Below are 10,880 nucleotides of genomic sequence, written 5' to 3' on the forward strand. Positions count from 1 at the left end.
CTACCCTGTCAAACCTAAACCAACCTGGCTGAAATTTAAGCCAGTTGCTTCTTGTCCTGTCCTCAGAGGTTAAGGAAAACAATTTATTACCCTCCTCTTCATAATATTCATATATATAATTGAAGACTGTTATGTCCATCCTCAGTTTTCTCTTCTCCAGACTAAACAAACCCATTTTTTTCAATCTGTCCTGTTCTCTAGACCCTTTCAGTTGCTCTCCTCTGAATTTTCTCTAATTTGTCCACGTTTCTCAAAGCATGGTGCCCAGAACTGGACACAGCACTCCAGCTGACGACTTCTCAATGCTGAGTAGAGTGGAAGCATAACTTCTTAAGTCTTGCTTATAACATTCCTGATAATATATTCCAGGATGATGTTTGCTTTTTTTGCAACAGCATTACATTGTTGACTCAAGTTTAGTTTGTGATCCACTATAATCCCCTAGATCTTTTCCTGCAGTACTCTTTAGAATCAGAATCATAGAATATTAGAGTTGGAAAGGACCTCAGGGGGTCATCTAGTCCAACCCCCCTCAAAGCAGGACCAATCCCCAACTAAATCATCCCAGCCAGGGCTTTGTCAAGCCTGACCTTAAAAACCTCTAAGGAAGGATATTCGACCACCTCCCTAGGTAACCCATTCCAGTGCTTCACCACTCTCTGAGTGAAAAAGTTTTTCCTAATATCCAACCTAAACCTCCCCCACTGCAACTTGAGACCATTACTCCTTGTTCTGTCATCTGCTACCACTGAGAACAGCCTAGCTCCATCCTCTTTGGAACTCCCTTTCAGGTAGCTGAAAGCAGCTATCAAATCCCCCCTCATTCTTCTCTTCTGCAGACTATATAATCCCAGTTCCCACAGCCTCTCCTCATAAATCATGTGCTCCAACTCCCTAATCATTTTTGTTCCCGATTGCTAGACTCTCTACAATTTGTCCACATCCTTCTTGTAGTGTGAGGCCCAAAACTGGACACAGTACTCCAGATGAGGCCTCACCAATGCCGAATAGAGGGGAATGATCACATCCCTCCATCTGCTGGCAATACAGCCCAAAATGCTGTTAGCCTTCTTGGCAACAAGGGCACACTGTCGACTCATATCCATCTTCTCATCCACTGTAACCCCTAGGTGCTTTTCTGCAGAACTGCTGCCTAGCCACTCGGTTCCCAGTGTGTAGCAGTGCATGGGATTCTTCCGTCCTAGGTGCAGGACTCTGCACTTGTCCTTGTTGAACCTCATCAAGTTTCTTTTGGCCCAATCCTCTAATTTGTCTAGGTCCCTCTGTATCCCATCCCTATCCTCCAGCGCATCTACCACTCCTCCCAGTTTAGCGTAATCTGCAAACTTGCTGAGGGCGCATCCACACCTCCAGATCCTCCAGATCATTAATGAAGATATTGAACAAAAACAGGCCCAGGACCCCCCCTGGGTTCCTTCCTAAGCATAGAACTTTGCGTTTCTCCTTAATGAATTTCATCCTATTTATTTCAGACCATTTCTCTAATTTGTCAGGATCATTTTGAATGCTAATCCTGTCCTTCGAAGCATTTACAACTCCTCCCAGCTTGGTATCATCTGCAAACTTTATAAGTGTATGTTGTACACCAATTTTCAAATCACTAATGAAGATATGGAATAGAACCATGCCCAAGACAAATCCCTGTGGCAATCCACTTTCTATACCCTTCTAGCTGGATTGTGAACCATTGGTAACTGAGTGTGCTTGTCCAACCACTTAGGCACGTACCTTATAGTAGGTTCATCTAGGCTGTATTTCTCTGGCTTGTTTATGAGAAGGTCATGTGGGATAAAAGAACAGGAGTAATTGTGGCATCTTAGAGACTAACAAATTTATTTCAGCATGAGTTTTTGTGAGCTACAGCTCACTTCTTCGGATGTCAAAGGTGTTCCATTCTATGTATCCGAAGAAGTGAGCTGTAGCTCACGAAAGCTCATGCTGAAATAAATTTGTTAGTCTCTAAGGTGCCACAAGTATTCCTGTTCTTTTTGCGGATACAGGCTAACACGGCTGCTACTTTGAAACCTGTCATGTGGGATAGTTTCAAAAGCCGTACTAAAATCAAGATATATCACATCTACTACTTTCCCTATCCACAAGGCTTGTTACTATTAGATTGGTTTGACATAATTTATTCTTGTCAAATCCATGTTGGATTGGTACTTATTTTATTTTCTTCTAGATGCTTACAAATTGATTGTTTGATTATTTGCTCCATTACCTGTTAAGGTGTCTGGTCTGTAATTCCCTGAGGTGTCAAAGCAAATACACAGTAGGAAAATGAGAATACCTAGCTCTTAAAAACCACTTTTCATCATAGGTCTCAAAGCACTTTCCAAAGGAGGCCAGTATCATCAACTCACTTTTACAATGGAGAAACGGAGGCACAGAGTGGTGACATGTCTTGCCCAGCAGGCCATGGGTGCTAATAGAACCCAGGTCTTCTGAGATCCAGTTCAGTGTGCTATCCACTTAGCAATACCACCCTTTATTGGTAGAGGCAGTATTTCAGAAGGGGAGGGAACTCCCTGTACAAGAGGTTACCAAACTTGGCCACTACAGAGACACCCAATGCAATAGCTAGTGCTGAGCGTGGAATATAGCTGCATTTGTACTTTGTTTCTGTAACCATCGGGGCTCCATATTTATTGTCTCCTAGAGACTCCAGATCAAATTAGCTCAGTTTTGAAGTAACAAGATGGCTTTCCTGACAGACCCACAAACAACCTCACATCGAAGGCAGCATCTACACTAGGTTTTTAGCCCTGTAATTCCCAGTGGGCACAACTCAATCAGTGGTTATGCTGGTGGCAGTTGCACTGGGGATGGTTCCTGCTGGGCGTTAGTGACAGTGGGACATATCTGTGAAAGGGTGCCTAATGTAGACAGAGCCATGGAGGGCCCAATTCTGCCACTGTGCAATCGCATACACTTTTACGGGTGACATGGGATGGGATTCAGTGCAGGATTTGTGTCACAGGCTTAAACTCAAGGGCACCAATTGACCACTGGCTCAGGAGACTGGGGTGTCATCCTTGCAGAGTTAACTTGAGTTATCTACTCTCTAGTTACACCTCTGTCAAGGTGGCCTTGCTCAAGTGACAGTAGCCACACTGTGATAAAGACTCGAGCTGCGACACCCATACTGGTGCTGCACTCACAGGCATGGTGCTAAGACTGCTGTACCCCCGGGTCCTTAGCTCTATGAACTCTTGCCTAGTGAATTGTTGGAGAAGTTGCCCAGGAAGGATAGACATGGGAGAATTGTGGGAGGATAGTGGAGGACTAGCTGCATTGAAGTGGAACTAGCCTACGTCCACACAACAGAGTGGTCACGTTAGCAGCTGATGAGTTGTGCTCACTCGAACTGTAATCTATACCCCTATACCTCTTAGGTAACCAACTCAAATTAAAAATATCATCATGCTTGATGGAAGGATTTTGAGTTTGGACAGGACTCAAGCTAGGGCTAACACTCAAGATATAACTCATAGAATATTAGGATTGGAAGAGACATCAGGAGGTCATCTAGTCCAACCCCCTGCTCAAACCAAGACCAAACCCCAACTAAATCATCCCAGCCAGGGCTTTGTCAAGCCTGACCTTAAAAACCTCTAAGGCAGGAGATTCCGCCACCTCCCTAGGTAACGCATTTCAGTGCTTCACCACCCTCCTAGTGAAATAGTGTTTCCTAATAGCTGTCATATGCCACTACTGAGAACAACTTAGCTCCATCCTCTTTGGAACTCCCCTTCAGGTAGTTGAAAGCAGCTATCAAATCCCCCTCATTCTTCTCTTCTGCAGACTAAATAACCCCAGTTCCCTCAGCCTCTCCTCATGACTCATGTGCCTCAGCCCCCTAATCATTTTCATTGCCCTCTGCTGGACTCTCTCTAATTTGTTCACAACCCTCCTGTAGTGGGGGCCCCAAAAAGGGATACAATACTCCAGGTGTGGCCTCACCAGTGCTAAATAGAGGGGAATAATCACTTCCCTTGATCTGCTGCCCATGCTCCTACTAATGCAGCCCAATATGCAGTTAGTCTTCTTGGCAACAAGGGCACATTGCTGACTCATATCCAGCTTCTCAACCACTGTAATCCCCAGGTCCTTTTCTGCAGAACTGCCGCTTAGCCAGTCATTCCACAGCCTGTAGCAGTGCATGGGATTCTTCTGTCCTAAATGCAGGACTCTGCACTTGTCCTTGTTGAACCTCATCAGATTTCTTTTGGCCCAATCCTCCAATTTGTCTAGGTCACTCCCTACCCTCCAGTGTACCTATCTCTCCCCACAGCTTAGTGTCATTCACAAACTTGCTGAGGGTGCAATTCATCCCATCATCCAGATCATTAATAAAGATGTTGAACAAAACTGGCCCCGGGACTGACCCCTTGATCATCGAACCATTGATCACTACCCTTTGAGCCCGATGATCTAGCCAGCTTTCTATGCATCTTGTAGTCCATTAATCTAATCCATACTTTTTAACTTGCTGGCAGAATACTGTGGGAGATCGTATCAAAAGCTTTGCTAAAGTCAAGATACATTATGTCCACCACTTTCCCCATGTCCACAGAGCCACTTATCTCATCATAGAAGGCAATCAGGTTGGTCAGGCATGACTTACCCTTGGTGAATCCATGTTGACTGTTTCTGATCACCTTCCTCTCCTCCAAGTGCTTCAAAATGGATTCCTTGAGGACCTGCTCCATGATTTTTCCAAGGACTGAGGTAAGGCTGTAGTTCCCCAAGTTATCCTTCTTCCCTTTTTGAAAGATGGGCACTGTATTTGCCTTTTTCCAATCATCCGGGACCTCTCCAGATCACCACGAGTTTTCAAAGATAATGGCCAATGGCTCTGCAATCACATCGGCCAACTCCCTCAGCACCTTCGGATGCATTGGATCTGGCCCTATGGACTTGTGCATGTACAGCTTTTCTAAATAGTCCTTAACTTGTTCTCTCACCACTGAGGGCTACTCACCTCCTCCCCATACTGTGCTGCCCAATGCAGCAGTCTGGGAGCTGACCTTGTCTGTGAAGACTGAGGCAAAAAAAGCATTGAATACTTCAGCTTTTTCCACATCATCTGTCACTACGCTGCTTCCCCCATTCAGTAAGGGTCCCACACTTTCCCTGACTTTCTTTTTGTTGCTAACATACCTATAGAAACCCTTCTTGTTACCCTTCACATCCCTTGCTAGCTGCAACTCCAGTTGTGCTTTGGCCTTCCTGATACACCTCTGCATGCTCAAGCAATATTTTTATACTCCTCTCTAGTCATCTGTCCAAGTTTCCATTTCTTGTAAGCTTGCTTTTTGTGTTTAAGCTCACTGAAGATTTTGCGGTTAAGCCAAGCTGGTCGCCTGCCATATTTACTATTTTTTCTGCACATTGAGATGGTTTGTTCCTGCATCCTCAATAAGGCTTCTTTAAAATACCACCAGCTCTCCTGATCTCCTTTCCCCCTCATGTTATTCTCCCAGGAGATCCTGCCCATCAGTTCCCTGAAAGAGTCCAAGTCTGCTTTTCTGAAGTCCAGGGTCCGTATTCTGCTGCTCTCCTTTCTTCCTTTTGTCAGGATCCTGAACTCGACCATCTCATGGTCGCTGCTGCCCAGGTTGTCACCCACTTTTACTTCCCCTACCAATTCTTCTCTGTTAACAACAGGTCAAAAGGAGCACGGCCCCTAGTTGGTTCCTCAAGCACCTGCACCAGGAAGTTGTCCCCACCACTCTTCAAAAACTTCCTGGATTATCTGTGCACTGCTATATTGCTCTCCCAGCAGATGTCAGGGTGATTGAAGTCCCCCATGAGAACCATGGCCTATGATCTGGAAACTTCTGTTAGTTGTCCGAAGAAAGCCTCGTCTACCTCTTCCTCCTGGCCTAGTGGTCTATAGTAGAGGCCCACCACAACATCATCACCCTTGTGGCTCTCGCCTCTAACCTTAACCCAAAGATTTTCAACAGGCTTTTCGCCAGGTTCATACTGGCGCTCTGAGCAATGATACTGGTCTCTTACATACAGTGCAACTCCTCCACCTTTTCTCTCCCACCTGTCCTTCCTGAACAATTTATACCCATCCATGACAATGCTCCAGTCATGTGAGTTACACTCCTGAGTTTCTGTTATTCCAAACACATCATAGTTCCTTGACTTCCAATTCTTCCCTTTGTTTCCCAGGCTTCTTGCATTCGTGTACAGGCACCTGAGATAACTAGCCGATTGCCATACTTTCTCTGTATGAATCAGGCGGTCTCCCCTGTTGCACCCTCCTCCTTGTGTTTTCTCCCAGTATCCCACTTACCTCAAGGCTTAGGTCACCATTCTGCAGTGAACCTACTTTAAAGCCCTCCTCACTAGGTTAGCAAGCTTGCTTGTAAAGATGCTCTTCCTTTTCTTCATTAAGTGGATCCCATCTCTTCCTCACAATCCTTCCTGGAACAATGTCCCATGGTCAAAGAATCCAAAGTCCTCTCTCTGACACCACTTGCACAACCACATATTTACCTTCACAATTTGATGGTCCTTACCTGGGCCTTTTACTTCAACAGGGAGTATGGACAAGAACACGACTTGTGCCTCAAACTCCTTTATCCTTCTTCCCAGAGCCATGTAGACTGCGGTGACCTGCTCAAGGTCATTCTTGGCATTATCACTGGCACCCACATGGAGAAGTAGGAAGGGGTAGAAGTCTGAGGGCTTGATCAGTCTCGGCAGACACTCCATCACACCCTGAATTCTAGCTCCAGGCAAGCAACACACTTTGAGTTTCCCGGTCTGGATGACAGATGGATGACTCCGTCCCCCTTAGGAGGAAGTCCCCAACCACCACACCCGTCTCCTCTTCTTAGGAGTGGTGGTTGTGGAAACCCCATCTTTAGAACAATGCATCCCATAGCTTCCGGTCGATGGGGTCTCCTTCTGATCCCTTCCCTCAGATGACTCTTCCAAACCATTCTCCACTGCAGTACCTGTGCAGAGAGAGCCTGAAAATGGTTTCTTACCTCTATCTGCATTGGGGGCACATGGGTTCTCCTCTTTCTTCTTCTGGAGGTCACATGCTGCCAGTTTTCTTCCCTGTTCTTCACTGCCCTCTCTGATTCCTCAGCATGCTGCGCCTGCAGTATGAAATGCTGACTTCTATCCAGAAACTCTTCATTTTATCTGATGCAACACAGGTTTGATACTTGGGTCTCTAATCCTTTAACCTTCTCGTCCAGTATGGAAATCAGCTTGCACTTTGTACAGATGAAGTCACTTCTATCCTCTGGGAGAAAGACAAACATGGCACATCCTGTGTAGGTTGCAACAGTTGATTGCTCACTATCCATATTGTCTAAAAACCTCTTCAGACATTGTATTACTGCTTACAGAAGCCTGAAAGGCAGAAAAAAACTCTGTGGGAACTCCCCCCAGCCAAACGCTCTCTATTTGTCTCTTCTCTGTTCCCAGCCCACTCAGTTCACAACTGGCTGCTTTTTTATAAGGCTGCTGGCTCAGAGCAGTTGCCCCGGCTCAAAGCCTTCCCTCCAATCAACCACTCAAGGCTCAGCTGGAACAAAACACTCCCAATTCAAACTTTTCAAACAAACAACCACTGGCTCAAACAGTCACACTTTTCAAGCAAACACGGTCAAACAGTCTCTGCAACTAGCACCAGTCAAACAAATGGTCACAGCAGATAGACACTCAGATATTCACGCCCACAGCCCCCCTAATGCAGCACTCACTGTAGCTCCTCTCCCACCATTCCAGGCAAACTCCATTTGACACTCACACATTAACATTGCAGTGAAAACAAGCCCTAAGTGTGCCTAGACAGGAGCTAAAACCCACAGACATGCAGCTGAGCTGAGAAATAACAGAGAAACCATCTAGCCTGCTTTTCTTTTTACTGGCACCAGAATAAATCCAGAGTAGCTCCCCTGAAGTTAGCAGAGTTAGACTATTGCAAATGAGATGCGACTCAGGCCATGGGTGCAAACAGCTAGCAGCTGAAGATCTGAAAGAGTTGAGTCTGAGCTGCACTATCTACTATCCTTCTTCAAGACTGTACATACATATAAATGAGAGCAGAAATCAGTGCCTGCGTTGGCTTAATTTTCTAATGGGGTTAGTCCAAGGTATAGGGCACTACAGTAGGAGGCCCCAATGTATGGATTCTAGTCCCAGAACTTCACTGACTTGCTGCATGACCATGGGTGGATTACCTCATCTCTCTCTGCCTGTTTTCCCCTCTATCAAATGGCAATAATTCTTACTCCACCTCTGCAAAGCCACTGAGAATCTATGCTGAAAAGTGCTCCATGCTACAAACCTATAGTCTGGGAGTCCACACATTTTGGATTGCTCAGAAGCTGTCATGATTGGCTGGAGTGAAAACTGTCCTAATGGTCAGCTGCTAAGTGCAGTCACCTGTCTTAGCAGCCAGGTAAATCTCTGTCCTGTGGGAATTGTTATCCCTATCACAAAACTGTGTTATGTGACCACCTAGAAACCCCATGCCCAGGTGTCTAAATACACTGAGATCAACATGTATAGGCTGGTGACCAGATAGACATGAGCCAGCTTGATGCACCCCCAGGAAATGCAAACAGGCAAGGCAGTGAAAAGGAATTGCAGTCCAAACCTGGGATATAGACAGGAAACGGAGCCGAGCTGTGACCATTTCAAACAGTTCTGGATTCAGCCCTGGGAGTTTCCATGCGGTTGCGCAGTTTAAACTGAATGAAAGTGAATCAGCCCTGCTGGATGGAGGAGGTTCCCCACCTCCAGTGCAAACAGCCAGACAACAGGCATGCTCTGGAGTGTCCTTTACTGACAGGCTCCCCTCTAGAGAGCTGTGCCCACATACAAATCATCAGATCCCTCAGTCTGTAGGAAGAAATGGGGGCAGATCCCCGGACAGCACATTCAGATATACTTAGCAAGGGGACTTCCTAGGGAGGAGGGCAGAGCTGGCTGGCCAGGCTCAGGGGCCATCTGAGCTTCATCACACCTTGTCCCTGGAGCATGAGGAGTGTTTAAGTGGGGATACAGAGTCTGATACTTCTGGAATTTACATGCTGAATGGACAGAACAAAACAATCCAGTGACACACTGCCCAGGCTGCCTCAGGGGATGGGTCTGCATGCAATGCTCTGACACTTGTTATTTATTAGGCCCTTGTTTCCCATCCTGCCCTGGGTGCGTCTTGTCCCTTTAGATTATAGAGGTCCTTGTAGAATATCTAGCAAAGCAAGGTTCTGATCTACACCGAGGAGTTTTAATACACAAACAATAATCACTGAGGGCCCAGTTCAGGATAATGCTGCTTGGTGTTTTAAAAAAGCTGTTTCCGGGTTACACAAGCTCAGCAAAGTGTCTGACAAAGCCAGCACACATTCAAGTGACTGCTGTTCCCTATGCCCTTCAACACACAAAAACTAGGATTTTTCTGGTTTGACCAGGTGTGACTGTGTGTGGGTGTAACAGCCGTTCAGTCCGCGCCCCTCCTGGCTAGGCTGTGCCTGGGAACAACCCTGGCAAAGGGAGTGACGCATTTCAGTTACCCTGGGATGCAGCAGTGTCACCTTTAACTGGGCTAGCTCCATCCCTGCACACATACCCTGCCTAGGGCTGCCAGTTCAATCCTGGAGGGCTGGCAACCCTGTGATACTGCTTGGTGATGTCTGCACACCTGCAGCAGCCCGAATCTGCCCCCAAGCCAGCAATGCTGGGGGAGGGGGCCTGCAGGCTTCTCAGAGGTATTTCTCATTTTAAAAATCACCCTAGCCCTCCCTTTGTATTTACTGCCAACCTCACTAGACCCTTGACCCACAAACCCATTTCATTACTGAATTCCCCTCCCCCTGCATTGGGCTCACCCCTGGTTTTGTTATTGTAGGGTTGTTCTTGACAGCTGGGCTACACACACTGGTTTGCTATTGGAGGCCTACTCGTGACCCTTAACTTTAGGGCAATGGTTTGGGTTTCATAGGGCAACCCACCAGCCACAGGCTACCCTAACTCTGGCTTGTTATTGTAGGGTGACTTGCAAGTGCTGAGCTGGAAACACGGGTTTGTTATTGTAGGGTTGCTTGGGGCAGCTGCTCTACAATTGAAGTCATCATTGGAAAACAAAGGCCAGTAGGGAAAGTTACTGCTTCTCCTTAGTCTGCTGGCAAGGATCCCCACAGGACGGGGTGGGGCCTGTTTCCAGGGGGCTGGCCCTACATGAGGTTACGTGGGGCGCTGAGGTAAAATTACACCCCCAGAGCACTGCCAGCCCCTCTGCTCCAAGCCAGGGGGAGCTGCTCCCTCCCTCAGCCAGAGCCCCCAGCCTGCCCTGTGGCCCCAGCGCTGTAACCCTCTTGCCCCCACCCCTGCCTGGGGGCACGGAGAGGGGACCGGTGCCACCCCCTCCCAGCCAGGCCCCATGCCTGAACCAAGCCTGGAGACCTCACCCACAGGAGCCGTGCTGGAGCCAGTCCTGCTGCGTGGCCGGGGTCACCACTAGGGGGCTCCCCACCCAGGCCTGGCCCTGCCAACCCGCTACCAGGGCCCAGACCAGGCCCCTCCACCCGACAGCATTAATCCAGGCAGAGCCTCTCCAGAACGGGCTCCCCAGAGCACAGCACCTGCTGCGTCGCCGCCAACCTCACGGGGAACAGCGAGCCCCCCACGCCTGATGCCTCCATCCTCCAGCTCAACATGGAAAGCATGGAGGACCAAACAGTCCCTTGACTTTTCTCCGGCTGCTCCTCCCTGACGCCCTCAGCTCTCTGACCCCCAGCCTCCTCCTCTATGTCCCTTCAGGCAGAATAAGCCACGCGGTGCGAGAGCCTTTGCCACCACAGCTCCTGCCGTCTCTC

At 47.8% G+C, this 10,880-nt stretch overlaps 1 protein-coding gene across 1 annotated transcript in view; it reads right to left on the reverse strand.

Moving 5' to 3' along the window:
• GAL3ST1 (galactose-3-O-sulfotransferase 1) overlaps window positions 1–7,772 on the reverse strand; it is a 40,169-nt gene extending 32,397 nt beyond the window's left edge. The window contains exon 1 of the mRNA XM_030583150.1: window positions 7,032–7,772. The gene's annotated coding sequence lies outside the window, so the exon portion shown is untranslated. The remainder of the gene's footprint in view (window positions 1–7,031) is intronic.
• Window positions 7,773–10,880: the final 3,108 nt, after the last annotated feature.

Source organism: Gopherus evgoodei, chromosome 13 (assembly GCF_007399415.2).
Source record: "Gopherus evgoodei ecotype Sinaloan lineage chromosome 13, rGopEvg1_v1.p, whole genome shotgun sequence".
NCBI lineage: Eukaryota > Metazoa > Chordata > Testudines > Testudinidae > Gopherus > Gopherus evgoodei.